At 43.6% G+C, this 12,755-nt stretch overlaps 1 long non-coding RNA gene across 1 annotated transcript; it reads left to right on the forward strand.

The window, feature by feature from the left end:
• Nucleotides 1-3,677: 3,677 nt before the first annotated feature.
• On the forward strand, nucleotides 3,678-12,442 carry LOC147102864 (uncharacterized). The gene is made up of 2 exons (XR_015073142.1): nucleotides 3,678-3,931; nucleotides 5,961-12,442. It is a non-coding gene; the product is annotated as an uncharacterized LOC147102864 (long non-coding RNA).
• The last annotated feature ends 313 nt before the right edge of the window (nucleotides 12,443-12,755 follow it).

The following is a 12,755-nucleotide window of genomic DNA, read 5'->3' on the forward strand; positions in this document are numbered from 1 at the left end:
CTGCACTTGTTCCTGTATTTCACGAACCGCTCTTTTTCTGGATGGCCCCAGATGCCTCTGCATGCAGCTCAGCAGATCTAGGAGAATCCTGCGACCTCCAAGGAGGACTCTCCACTGCTGTCACTGTCTCCACCGTCTGCTGATGCTCACTTGTGCGCTGTGATAGACCAGGTGGCAACACTACTCTAACTCATGAGGGCCCCACCAATGTGTGCGTTGCTGCACTGGTGCTGGTGGTGACGCTGCTCCCTCAGAGGCTTCAGGTTCCTCTGAGGAGTTGTCCGGCTCTTCATCCTGGATCGTAGGGAGGGGGGCTCTCGATGGTCCTGTGGGAGAATAAAGGCTTGAATTAGACATCTGATATCCTTTTGAGCAGATGATACAAAGCGATTCTCTATGGACATCATATTGCTTTGCTTTCTGAGAGGGATGAAAATCTATTTTGTCACCAGCTTCCTCTAGTGTGCCTGCCTCTCCATTGCCCACTTCCAGGTCCTTGCCACCTCCAACAATCTCATTTGCTGCCTCCTCAGCACTGGTCAATGTTGCAAATCATTGCTCTCTCCCTCTTATTGTGGGCTATCTTTTCCTGCAAGGTGGGACACAAGCGGTGTTTCAGCCACAGTGATGGAGTGAGTGTGAAGAATCCCTACCATAGAAGCTTTGAGTGAGACGAAGATGGGGTAAGGTGCCAAGAGGGAGGTAGCTCCCTGTGCATTGTTTGTTGTTGTCACTGCATGACAGTGAGAGCAAGTCTAAAGGGTGCATAGGCAGGATGCTGAAGTGATTCAGTGCAGAGACAGAGATGGATAGGTAAGGGTGCAAGGGAAGTAAGAGTAAGGTGGGATATGAAGGAGGAGGCTTCCAAAGCAGAGTGCAGGTGATGAGACGAGAAGGGAAGCAGAGTGAAGGCAAATGAGATGGGATACTCCCTTTTGATGTTCTCACAAGATCATTAAACCTTTATCGGCATTGGATCCATGACCGTGCATATATGGACCTTGCACTCACCTCCTGAGCAATGTGCAGCCAGGCTGCCTTGGTCTGCTGAGGAGGCTTCCTCCGGCCATTAGGAGGGAAGAGAATCTCCTTGCGCCCTCTGACAGCATCAATAAGAACTTGGAGGGACTCATCATTAAAACAAGGAGCTGCCTTGCCTCTGGAAGAAGTCATAGCTTTGAAAAGAAGTGCAGGAAACCACAATGGAAAGGCTCAGGCTGGAAGGCAGCTTTAAAAGCAGCTGCTATGATGATGTCATCAGAGGCGGCCAGGCGACCCGATCCCACTCATCGGACCGGCCAGCGCGCCCCTCCATGAAATTAACAAGGTACTTTAATAAAAATCGCAACTCTGCAGCTATTCCCGCCGGAAGCGGTTCCCAAACCCGCCCACCACGCAACCCAACTTCAACCCGCCTCGGGAATTAAAATCGAGCCCAAAGTATTTGTTTAGTTACTTCAATGTCTGCTTCTGTTCCTCTCGACCCGCGTATGACATAGACTTCGCAAGGACATAGGCTTTAATCAATAACAATATAGCTGTAGTTTGCTTTTGCAAAACCTGCTAGTTTAGCACATGGCTTAGTTTTAAAAAAACAGGACGTAGCCGTAAAATACAATGTTTATTTCTGCACAAGCCTGATTTAATCTCATGCCCCATTCCACAGAAACATAGCTGCACTTTGCATGGTTCTAACCACATCAATAAAATACTTTTCTAAACTTTGCACAGGCTGGTAACCACCAACAACCATGTCTCGTTAGCAGTAAGTGCGATTTAACAAGAAAAACAAATACTTATACAGCATGATACATTTTATAATCTCACACAGCGCTGCAAACCTCTCCTCATGAGTGTAGTTTCTCATCTTTAGTATCACCCTGGTGTATTTATGCTGTATCCTCCCTATGGGTTTAATGGGGCACACAAAACTCACTTATACAAAAGCAGAATACTATGGATGCTGGAAATGTAAAATAAAAACAGAAATCAGAACTAGTGCATCAGAATTACTACATAATCTGAAATATTGAAGACTTATGTGAGCTTCAATCTCACCGTAGTGCCCTAAGAATCTTTACAGCATTCCAGTTGGCTACCTGGGGTCCTTCTTAGTGCAGAGCATTTTTAAATAATCAAATCATACAACACAGAAGGAGACCATTTGGCCCATCATGCCTGGGCCAGCTCTCTGAATGAAAGTATCTTCTGCTGTGACAGTTCCTGGAGAAAAAGGCTTCAATTCTTTGTTTTAATTTAATTATAATTTCTTCCATTTGAAAGCTCTTTAATTATCTTCCATAAGTTAGTGCGGCTTATACAAAAAAAATACACTCAAAATGTCTGCAAATTTCATTTGAAAAGGGGTGTTAAACTTTGCACATTGTTTGGTCATCCTGAGATAAAAGCAACACGGCAAAGAAAGGTTAAATCATCGAATCATACAGCTCCCTTTGTGAAACTGAATTTGTGGAATCGGAAAAAAACAGAGACATATGCGAGTTATTTCATTAAATTACTCCAAGTATAAAGGAATTCTGTTTTGAACCACAGCTTGTGGGATGTAACTGAGTGAGCCTCAATTATTAGGACAGTCCTGTACTTCATTTCCATTTTGCCGCTCACCAACTCACTTTCCATAATCCTTTGTTTCTTAAGCAACAGCAGACATCTCCTCAGACTGAACAGCAATTAGTAAGAGATCTTTCCCGCTCAATCTGACCGTGCGCGAGTGGAATACTAATGTAGGATTTGGCAACACTCATATCCGCAAGCCTGCACCTGGAGTTGATAGGGGAATACATGAAGCTCAAGAACAAGCACAGTGGAATCCTGTTGTATGTAACAGGCCAGGCGAAGAAGTAACGTTATTTCCAAGACCAGTGAATGACAGACAAAGCAGAGGTGGGACTGACTATGGCCTCGATTCACAAAGGTTTACCATATTGGTAACACTTGGATTGCAACATTGTAGTTGCTTGTGGTACCTTTAATGATTTAACTTTTTTTTTCGAATCTCGTGATTCATAGGGACAGAGTCTCATCTATTGCTGCCCAATAACAGGCACTACGATAATAATAGAATATTGAGGCAGAAATTCCGTTCCCTACGGGTGGGTACGTGCTGTCTACTCGCCCGTCGGGCCAACGGAAATGCCGGTTTTAGGCATGCACTGCGCCTGCACTGGAAACCGGCATTTCCGATCTGTCAAGAAAGCTCTTGACAGAGCCTCCGCCTGCCCGGGAGAAGGGCCTCTGCGGGCAGATAGTTCTGCTTTTTGGAGACCCTCCGCCCGCAGAAAACACCTCCAATTCTTGCGCCTGGTAAAAGCAGGCGTAAGGCCTGCTTTTACCAGGATAAGAGTTGAACAAAGTAAAAAAAAATGTTTTCCACTGATTTATATTTAAAAATGCTTTAAAGAAAGGTAAGTTTATTTTTAGCCCCGTTAAAAACTTTAATTATTTTTTTCAAAAAATATTTTTTAATTTAAAGTCATTTTAAAAATGTGATTTAAAAAAATAATAATTTAATGTTTTCCTATGTTTTGGGGGTGATCTCTATTCATATATTTGACAGGTATTCCTGTCAAATGTATGAAGGGAGATTCCCTTCTCTGATTGGCTCCCCATGGCCCACGTGATCCCAGGGACGCTGCAAACCGCCTGCGCCTCTGGGATACGTGGGCCCTGCGCGCCGGCAGTTTGGAGAGGCCCAGCAACGGAACTCTGCGCCTCCCGGGAGCCCTCCGGTCTTGGCGCAGATTTTTCCGGATCGCAGTTCTCCGCCCGCGGGAGGCCTGTGATCAGAATTTCTGGGCCAATTGTGAGTACCTGCAACACTGTGAACAGGACAAAATCAATAGATCGTCAATTAATCAAGGCTGGCTTTTTCACAATTACTTTTTCTGCAATTCAATGAAACTTACTACAGGTAGACTATCCTTTATCCGAAAACCTCGGGACCAGCCGTGTTTCGGTTTTCGGAAAATTTCGGATTTCGGAAGGTATTTTATAAGACTGGGAAATTTGTCGGGGGTGGGTCCGCGGGGGGGTCGGCGGGGGGTCGTGGGTGGGGGTCGTCGGGGTCGGCCGGGGGGGTCGGCGGGAGTCAGGGTCAGCGGGGGGGTCGGCGGGAGTCGGAGTCGGCGGGAGTTGGGGTCGGCGGGGGGGTCGGCGGGGGTCCGCAGGGGGGTCGGCGGGGGTCCGGGGGGGGTCGGCGGGGGGGTGGCGGGAGTCGGGGTCGGCGGGGGTCGGCGGGGGGGACGGCGGGAGTCGGGGTCGGCGGGGGGGTCGGCAGGGGTCCACGGGGGTCGGCGGGAGTCGGGGTCGGCAGGGGGTCCGCGGGGGGGTCCGCGGGGGGCCGTCGGCGGGGGTCGGGGTCGTGCGCCACTCTGGTCATGTCGTGCGCACGACTTACGCTGAACGAAAAAACCTTCGGTTTTTAGAGGGTTTCGGTTTTCGGAAGTTCGGATAAAAGGTAGTCTACCTTTACAAGCAATTACAATGGGAATTCATGTAGTGAAAGAATGAAAGACTAGTATTTCTATAGCGCTTTTCACGACCACCAGATGTCCCAAAGCACTTTACAGCCAATTAAGTACTTTTGAAGTGTGGTCAATGTTGTAATGTAGGAAATACTGCAGCCAATTTGCGCACAGCAAGCACCCACAAACTGCAATGTGATAATGACCAGATAATCTGTTTTTAGTGATAGTGATTGAGGGATAAATATTGGCCCCAGGACACCAGGGATAACTCCACTGCTCTTCTTCAAAATAGTGCCATAGGATCTTTTACATCCACCTGAGAGAACAGATGGGGCCTCGGTTTAACATCTCATCTGAGAGACGGCACCCCTGACAGTGCAGCACTCCCTCGAGTGTCAGCTCAGCTTTTTGTACTCTAGTTTCGGTAGTGGGATTTGAACTGCACAACCCTTACAATGACTTGGAGGTAAGGGTGCTACCAACTGAGCCACAGCTGACACTGTAGCTAGGGTTAACAGTTATGCCGATATGTAGGGCTCAGGACTTTTGAGGTGAGGGTTATATTTATAAAACAAGGGTAATATCTTTACAAAAACTTCCCTGACATAGATGTTCTAAATGAAGTGCTCAAGAAGAACCCAGTTCCAGGATGGTCCTTCACTTTTATAACATTTTATAATGTAATCTGAACTTATACTTTATTATCAACAGTTCAACAGAGGAATATAGGAAACCGTGTAGCAAATACCATCTGTATCTACAAATTCTTCCCATTTCTACTCAACAAAGTAACAGTAACAATTGAAATCTACTCCCCAGTCATTTTTGAGAGATTAAAATGCCTTGGAGAGGTTGCAGAGGAGATTTACCACAATGGTGCCAGGGATGAGGGAATTCAGCTACGTGGAGAGACTAGAGAAGCTGGTATTCTTCTCCATAAAGCAAAGAAGGTTAAGGGGAGATTTAATAGAGGTGTTCAAAGTTAAGAGAGGATTTGATAGAGTAAGTAAGGAGAAACTGTTTCCACTGGTCGCTCATCAGAGGACGCAAATTTGAGATAATTGGTAAAAAAAAATTCAGGAGGGAAATGAGGAGAAATCTTTTATACAGCAAGTTTTTATGATCTGGAATGCACTGCCTGTAAGTGTGGTGGGAGCAGATTCAATAGTAACTTTCAAGAGGGAACTGATTATATACTTAAAAAGAAAAAAAAGCCGAGCTACGGGGAAAGTGCAAGGGACTAATTGGAAAGCTCTTTCAAAGAGGCATGATGGGCCGAATGGCCTCTTTCTGTGCTGTATGATTCTATGCTTCTATAAGTAGGCAGAATTTGAAGTCTAAGGAATACATAGCTGTACCTTCTTAAATTTTAAAATAATGCTCATTGTGTCCATTAACTGACATTTCAGAAGGAGCTGAAAAAGATTTATCCTTCCCTGCATTTTAACTGTTTCCTCATTTTCTCCTTTGAAGGCATGGACCGTTGCTGGAGAACAGTTCCACAGACACCAACGGGAAAATGTTCAACTACAGGCCGTTTGTTCCTCACCTGAAAAACAGGCCGTTAGCAACTGAAAATCGGGAGAACATAAGAAATAGTGGCATAGTGGTTAGCACTGTTGCCTCACAGCGCCAGGGACCCGGGTTCAAATCCGGCCTCGGGCGACTGTCTGTGTGGAGTTTGCACATTCTCCCTGTGTCTGCGTGGGTTTCCTCCGGGTGCTCCGGTTTCCTCCCACAGTCCAAAGATGTGCGGGTTAGGTTAATTTGGCTATGATAAATTGACCCTTAGTGTTAGGGGATTAAATACGTGGGGTTACTGGGATATGTGTCGGTGCAGGCTCGATGGGCCGAATGGCCTCTATCTGCACTGTGGGGATTCTGTGATTCTGAGTAGGCCATATGGCCCCTTGAGCCTGCTCCGCCATTCAATAAGATCATGGCTGAACTTCTGCATCAACTATACTTTCCCGTCCTATCCCCATATACCTTAGTTCCCAAAAGTCTATCAATCTCATTGACTGAGTCTCCACAGCCCTCTGGGGTGAGAATTCCAAAGATTTACAACCCTGTGAGTGAAGAAATTTCTCCCCATCTCAGTCCTAAATGGCTGCCCCTTATCCTGAGACTATGACCCCTAGTTCTAGACTCTCGAGCCAGGAGAAACAGAGAGTGGCATCTCAGCTGACCCATTGATGGCCAAGGCCTGTTTGACGCAACCTTCAGGGGGCCTGAGAATGTTCCTCTCTCAAAGCTGCACTGAAGCATCAACCAATGGTACCGAACCCAGATTAACCTGTCATTGACCTCAATTGCCGTGTGTGTGTGTGGCCTTGCTGATTGCAAACTGCTGCGTTTGTCTACCTAATGGAGTGGCTGCACTTCAAAAAGTAATTAATTGGTTGTGAATCCATGTGCTGAGAACGTGATCCGGCGTTATATAAATTCAAGTCCTTTCCTTCAAGTTCAAATTAGCCAAAGAAAATGTAAGACTAACGTCAGGATATTCTTCACATTGAGGGATTCTGGATGGGGTACTGGAATGATTTAAGACATGGGGATAGGGAGGGTTCTTTCTGGGTGGATGCTTAATAGCGATTGTAAAACAGAGACAAATTGTAGGTAATAACATTTTTAAGCAGAATAAATATAAAAACCAAGTGCTCACAATATGCCAGCAACAAATGAGTCACTATTGTACTTGAATGCAGGCTCCCATTCTGAATTGGTACTGTTATATAATATAAAGGTATGCCATAGAAACCTTTTTAATCAGTCTGCAACCTTTTGAAATTAATTCTGTCACAAGGCTATTTGTTTATTTTTTGCCATTGTGGGCCTTACCATGGCAACATTCATTCAGCAGCCTCACTTCAAAAATTATCAAGTACTTCGTTGAAACGAAAAGGCTTTCTATTTACTTTCCGCCCAACGTTTAAAGGAGAAGGAAGGGATAGGAAGAACACATTTTATTCAAAGTTCTTTTCCTCAGCTTTCTTTTTCCTTTAAGAAATCAAGTAGATGGTGTGTTTATCGTTGTTCCAGCAAATTGACTAAAAAACACAGAAGTGAACTGTTTTGATCACTGTACGATATTATTTAAAAAAAAATACATGCTAGAGTTTATCTTGGTGCATCATTTGAAGAATATTTGATTCAACAATTTCTTTCATCTGTGTTGGCACCGGAATCATTAATATTACAATTCTATTGAGGCGAATCTCCCAGCTACAAAATGCAGAATTTTTAAAAATCAGTTAACTGCTTATCACTGGCAAAATTTTGAAAACCACACTGATAATTGTTGCTATTAATAGCTTAGTTATCTGAATATTAAATAGCAATGCCATCACCATACATATAAAGGCTGGACATAGTTTACAGAGAAGATAAGTAAATTGTTCTGGAGTGGGGCATCTTGCGGCGTGCCCTGTTAGTTAGATTTGTTCGTGGGTGTTTGGATTTGAGCATTTTTTGCCCACAAAGTTGATGGACGTGTGAGCTGATAACAGCGCGGCGATGGCAACAGGGCATCTGGGACCTTGATGAACAATGGGAAAAAACAGTGGCTCTCCTTAACCAGTGAGATTAAAGGCTTGAGAAATAAACAGAGGAAGGACTGAGAAGGATCCTGCCAGTACACTTCACACCTAATCTTAGCTGCCTTTTGTCTCCTCTGGCCTATTACCATCTCGTCTGGTTTTGAATACCTTTTATTGTCTCTTTTACTTCTTTTGTTCGATCGCAGCCCTGCCTTCGATCTATTTTCTTTTCTTTCCAGTTTTGAAGAAGGGTTTCGACCCGAAACGTCAACTCAAATTTCTCTCCATGGATGTTGCCTGACCTGCTGAGTTTTTCCAGCAATTTCTGTTGTTATTTCGGATTTCCAGCATCTGCAGTATTTTGCTATTGAATTAGAGTCAAATCAGGTACAGAAAGAGGAATAAAGGGGCAGAAAGAAAGATTGGATTAAGAGAGAAAAAGACAGGAAGGAAAAGTAAGATTTAAAAGAAAATTGACATTTTTAACAATCTCCTAAAACAATTGACACCCTGAAGGAATGAGACTTCACAATGAGAATTGATTACATCTCTGGGGAAGAGAGGTTGATTGGCAAACATTAACAATTATCACATCGTTAATTACAAGATTTAATTTTTTGTGGTGAGATTAATGGGCAATTAATGAGCAAATGCAACAACTTCATGAAACTCACGGGGAGGTTAAATGTGAGATGCCGTTAATGTGAAGCTAACCGCGGAGCGGCACAAATCATCCAGCAACTTGTGGCGATTCGCAATTCGCGAGGTATCTCTGCCTCGCTACAAGTTGTTGGACGATTTGCGCATTAGTAATGGCACGCATTGTTCAGACGCCGTTATTTTTCAGCAAAATCTGTCCTGATATGCTTAAAGGAGCAATGAAGGATCCGGTACAGAGCTCTACCAAGAGGAAGACAGCAGGGTCCGAGGTGGGAGATGTTCCAGCGGCCATTTTAACTGCCCCCTCACCCGATTTCCATTGTGCAGGCAGTTAAAATCGACCCTTTCATTTCAAAGGACCTAATACTCTACCTGTTACCGATGGGATTGTGACTGAAAAGCAAATCAGTTCAAAGATCTGTAAAATAGACTTCACTGATGAAAACTGACATGCATCATTCTGGTGCATGCACCATTCATTGTTCCAATAATTAGTTGGAATTATTTATCAGTGTTTTCATGTAGCATCTACCTTGTCATCAGTGTCAGGAGATTCATTAAAAGATTGATTAGCAGGTAAGTTTGGTGCAAGATCCTTCCAGATATGGCCAGCATCAAATACGAGAAACTCAGTAAAAAAAATATTCCCCTAATTTGCTTTTCCCTTGTGGCTTCTGTTTGTCCATTGTCAAGGTGAACATATCGAATAGGCATTTTTCCCAAGTGGAACAGTTATTTTGTAAGTGGTTTTGATCCTAGCCCAATTGCTAGACGGACGACGGTTCGAATCGCCCCCGCCTTACGAAAGTTCTATACCCGGGAATTATTATTCAGAGTGTAAATGAAATAAGTCACGGACAGGAATGCTTTGGTGAAAAATCAAACTTATATTTATTTGGTCTAACATACACTGGCTAAAACATGCACTACTAAACAAAATCACTGTCTCTGTGGAGAATAAAATCCAGGTTACAAACAACATACATACAGTGCACAACTGGGGACTATAACAAGCAGTAATTCCCTTGTTGCTATGGTGGACTCTAATTCCACCCCTACCAATGAATTACCCAGTCGCATAAGCCCCTTCGCCTGGCTGAACCAAATGAAGCTCCCACCCTCGGAATAGCCCAAAAACTTCACTTCTGAGAGCCCTTACAGCTCACCCAGCTCGCCTGGGATATCAGGTTACCGGCTTGGGACACTCGAGACCATGGTCAGTTTCGATCGCTCCGCTCGGCGGCTTCTCTGGTACTTCTTGTTAGGTCGATCTTGTTGGAGCGGGAGCGAGAGAGAGAGAGAACGGTGGAAAAGAATTTATCTTTATAGGAGTCTGGCTACTCCTATCTTTCCCGCCAATCTTTAAAATCCTTTTGTTTCTAAGCACTCCGGTGCTTAATCAGTGATGGGTCATCATCAGACCCATGAGTATTCTGTGATTGGATTAATGGCCCTAAGTCTGGGACATATCTTTGGTCTTTGTGTTGGGTAAAACTGGCTTCTCTATGGCTGGCAGAGGCCAGTGGGTTCATTGTTCTGCTTCTCTTCTGAGATGGAGGTGAGAAGTGCTTTTGCATATTAGAGTGGCTTTCTAATAAGTTCAAGTTCAATGGCCCCCTTCCTTTTTCCAGGACTGTCGGGCGAACCCATACATTCTGGATGACTGACAGTTCTTTTGTCACAGCCAACTGCCATGCGTTCTCTGGAGTTTTAACAAACCAGCCCCCCACGCATCTGCACAGGGCGATCCCACCACAGGGAAAACACCCTCAGCCCATAAAGTCCACAAAAATATTCGCGACTGAGTCCATTCTTCAAACAGAGACTTTGCGATCTCTTCAATCTGAAAGACTAAGGAGAAACCAAATTAAAGATGAATCACTATAACAGAAATAAACTTTAGCTCCAGCATCTGGTTTACCAGAATTTCCACAGTCATGTTAAAAGGAAAAGATTTGCAGGGCTGTGGGGAAAGAGCGGGCGAGTGGAACTAACTGGACAGCTCTTTCAAAGAGCCAGCACAGGCACGATGGGCCGAATAGCCTCCTTCTGTGCTGCATGATTCTATGGTTCATTAGACCAAGAAGCCTGTTGTCCCTTTGGTAGATTCCCAGCCCTGTTGCCTGTCTGTGTCATCTTCCTCAATCCATTCTCTCCTCACAACACATTTCATTATCCCTTCAGTAGCTTTATGCTATGCTTCAGTGACCTTCCCTGGTATCTTATTCAATAATAAATAATATTGAAATGTAATCCCTGTGCAATGCGTTACTGCAGTCAAACTGGACCTACATCAGCTTCATTCAGCTGGTTGCGCTATGTTGGGACTGTACCATTTGTGACAATGATTGGAAGCGATCCATGCCACCCACAAGGTCACTGGCAGCTGTACATTCTGACTCCAAACAGCATCATTAACGTGTGCCAGCTTAATGTGTGGAGCTACCTAGCAACAGCAGAAGTCTGAATGACAGCAAGCAATTGCAGAATACAGTAGCCAGTATAACTGTTCACTGGTAATAATACATAGAAACTAGCAGACTGATAAAAAAAGGTTTCTATGGCATACCTTTGATCACCGAGACTGTGAGGAAAAACAAGTCTGCAATGCAATTCCAAGCAAGGGAGGACAGTAAGCATATAGCTTAAATGATTTTATGAAATCATGCTGGGGTTGATGGTAATCTGTTTGGAGCGCCCAGTCTTAGAAATGAGAGTGATGCCCCTTTGTAATGCCCACATATTTAGCAGCTTAAAAGGTCAGTGGTTCTTTACAGTTTATATTTAAAGGACAAAGATTTTTATAGAGTGGATTTCAATCCAAAAGGAGATAGTAATGTAAGTCCAAAGGATTAGATGAAAGGATTGTTACTAGTCCTAACCCCTTTCGGGCTACCCCGGATCAGGTGTATTCCCCAGACCTTCACTTTCAACTAAAGTTAGAGGTAGCTGAATCCTAAAGACGCTTAATTGGGTCTGAAGGTCCAGACTATCTCTCCCTAAAGGAAAGGAACAGCCTGAAGATGTTACCATCCTCCAGATAGCACTTTTCAAAAGTTTAGCTAGACTGTAACCTTCCGGATATTATGAGGGTCCGGAAAACTCCCCCGGAATTCTGCAACTCCTCACCAGAGAGTGTACAGAGATTGAGTTCGCGAGTTTGATACAGAAGTACTATGTGAGACAATTCTAAAAAAATATAGATTTATTAAAGGACTGACATGTAATTACAATAGGTGTTTTAATCGCAACTTTAACAGTTCCAAATACAAAAAGCTTTTACAATTCTATTATTAGAGATCCTTATTCTTAAATCTTAACTTTGTTACATTTTTACATGTCTTAGTCTTATTCCAGGATATCCACCAAAATCAAATACAAGTCACTTGATCCCCGAGATACAAAGAGTTGAAGACTTGCAGAGCTTGCCTCTGAAGCCTGAGAATTGCTTTGCCCCTTCAAGCGAATCTGTCTTCCCATTTGAAAGTCCAATTTTTATACTCTTATCTCAGTGGTATATCCTTTGAAGTTTTCTGCTGATGTAAGCTAATTATCTCTAGTCATTTTTCTGTTGACTTCTTCTATTCTTACAATCAGTTCAGCTGTAGCAAGCAGACTTGTGTCCCTACCTTTAGGTATTCAAAACTTATCATAAAAACAATGTGGAGCAGATGTATCTATTTGATGTCATTCTTACGAAGGTCTTCTGTGCAATTCTTTTTACAACGTGTAAATTAAAAACACCTCAACTAGGGTGATCTATGCAATTCTTATTTACCTCAACTGATTGCAACACTGGTTCATGTCTCCATGTTTCATTTGATGTTATTTTTACAAAAGCATATGTTTCTTTAATGTTTTGTGTTTCTTTCTGAAGTGTTGGTTTATAACACTTTAACTGGGTATAGCATTGTGTTCTTTCCAAGGCTTCAGACTTTTAGGAACCTCCAACCTTCTACTTCAATAAGGCTACTGATTCTGTGTCAACAACTTATCTTATCTCAATATCCTGTATGCTGTTCACAGCTTTAGATTGTTGAGGCTTCCAGATTTCCAAACCCAGTAT

Source organism: Somniosus microcephalus, chromosome 21 (assembly GCF_052327205.1).
Source record: "Somniosus microcephalus isolate GS21.2 chromosome 21, FLI_Smic_1.0, whole genome shotgun sequence".
Taxonomy (NCBI): Eukaryota; Metazoa; Chordata; class Chondrichthyes; order Squaliformes; family Somniosidae; genus Somniosus; species Somniosus microcephalus.